Genomic DNA, 2,246 nt, shown 5'->3' with positions numbered 1-2,246 from the left:
TTTTTATTAGTAAAATGACCCACATTGTTTTCTATGCTAACGAATGAAATTCTATCCTTCAATCTATTGAACTAAAAAGAGTATTCCTATCAAGGATCTAAGGTCACAAAACCAAAGAGAAAGAAGTTTAGAGTTGTTTCTCCTTTCGTATACATTTATACTAAAAATATTTAAGATTAAAGATATAAATAAGTAGGTAAATATCAAAAGTCCAAATGTTATTTTACTTTGCCACAACTACTCTAACAGAATAATAGGTTTAAAGCACAACGGAAGCGCTGCTCGGGCTCCAGCATGGTGACGGCGGTGCGCACTGTGGGCTGCCTCCCTGTGCTGTGCAGCGGGACAGCGGGTCATTTACTGGGGAGGTAGCTTTCCCTAAACACCTTACCAACAGCTTCCATTTTGGCATGGAAGACCTCTCTCAGCAACGGCCCTTTGTCATCAATGGGAACCAGAGACACCCCTCCTTAGGCCAGCTTGAGCCATGTGCTGCAGACACAATGCTGCAGATGTGCATTGTATACAGCGTACAGTTTCTTCACTAAATTGACTGCAGTTGAGCTGTGGAAAGGTACTTTGGCAGGGACTGGTACTGGAGCAAGAAAAGGAAGAGGCAAAAGAACTAAAAAGAAGAAAGGAAAGGATCCGAACCGGGGTCTGATCATTGGTGAAGGGCGTTACTGTTTTCTGTGGCCTGATCTGAATGTCCCTCTTACGAAAAATGGAGCAGTGCAAACCATTGCCCAAAGACGCAAGGAAGAGCGGGAGAAGGTGGAGGCGGACATGATCCAGCAGAGACAAGAGTGGGGCCTAAAGAGGAAGATGAAGGTTAAACGGGAGCCAGGATGGAGTGGAAACTCATGGAGAGGCATCAGTCTTGGCCTGCCTGACCCTGGTCCCAGTGGAGAAACATATGAGGATTTTGATACCAGGATACTTGAGGTAAGAAATGTTTTCAATATGACAGCGGAAAGAGGGAAGAAAGAAATCGGTCCATGTCCTGGTGGCTGTGGGGAACAGAAAAGGAGCTGCAGGTTTTGCTGTTGGGAAAATCATTGAACGGGTGGACGCTTTTAGGAAAGCAAAGAACAGAGCAGTTCACTATCTGCATTATATAGAACAATATGAAGACCCTACAATATTCCATGATATTTCATTAAGATGTAAAAGGACACGTATCAAGATGAAGAAACAACCCAAAGGTTATGGCCTCTACTGCCACAGGGCCATCATTACCATCTGCAGGCTCACTGGCATCAACGACATGTATGCCAAGGTCTCTGGGTCTGTCAGTAGGCTCAGCCTTACCTGGGGCCTCTTCCGTGGGCTCTCCAGACAGAAAACCCATCAACAGCTGGCTGTTAAGAAGGGCCTCCATGTTGTGGAAATCCAGGAATGTGGCCCTCTGCCCATCCTGGTTGCCTTCTCCCAGGGGGCCTTGAGTAAGGATCCGGAGACAAATGATAAGGTTCCAGACATCAAACTGGACTGGGAAGACATGAAGACTGCTCAGGGAGAGAAGCGCTCTGTGCGGCCTGGGTTAAAGAGAGCCGCCACGTAACCTCCCTGGCCTTGGGTAGGCAGTGCCTGTGCTGCCCTGCACCTAGGAAAGACTCAGCCCCTCACAGCTTGGGGTGTTGCCTTGGTTTTTTTGTTTTGTTTTTAGGAAAGTTTAATCTTTAAACTGTTTTGAAATGAATAATTACAGCTTTCGTTTACTGAGCACATGGTATATGCCAATGTGATAGGACCTTTACATAAGTAGTCAGTTCAAGACTACTTTAAATATTCATCCAAAATAGCAAAAGGAAATGAATTAGGGAGACAGGGCTAATGGTCTGACCCAATCAGTAATAATATGCACAATAATAATTGCTATAATTATTATAGCTAATATATATTAACTCATTTGTCCAAAGTGAATGTGATTAACTTCATTTTACAGAGCAGTTAAGTAACTTGACTACCTTGAGCAACTGCCAAACTGTTTTCCACAGTGGAAACAGAAGCTTGTAGGCTACTATTGGGAATGTTAAATGGTGACTAATTTTACACCATTGTAATTTTGACTTGTATTTCCCTGATGGATGATGATGTTGAACATCTTTTCATATGCTTATTGGCTATTTATATATGTTTTTTGTAGAAATGTCTATTCAGAGCTTTTGCCCATTTAAAAAGTTTGTGTTTTTTTTGGTCATTATTGAGTTCCTTATAGTTTCTAGGTATAAGCCCCCTATCAG

General features: G+C 43.1%; 1 pseudogene across 1 annotated transcript; it reads left to right on the top strand.

Moving 5' to 3' along the window:
* Positions 1-294: 294 nt before the first annotated feature.
* On the top strand, positions 295-1,718 carry LOC112626367 (annotated as a pseudogene). Its single transcript, XR_003119874.1, has one exon. The product of XR_003119874.1 is annotated as a 28S ribosomal protein S5, mitochondrial pseudogene (transcript).
* Positions 1,719-2,246: the final 528 nt, after the last annotated feature.

Source organism: Theropithecus gelada, chromosome 6 (assembly GCF_003255815.1).
Source record: "Theropithecus gelada isolate Dixy chromosome 6, Tgel_1.0, whole genome shotgun sequence".
Classification (NCBI taxonomy): domain Eukaryota; kingdom Metazoa; phylum Chordata; class Mammalia; order Primates; family Cercopithecidae; genus Theropithecus; species Theropithecus gelada.
Note: the sequence above shows the minus strand (reverse complement) of the source record. Positions and strands in the feature narration are given on the sequence as shown.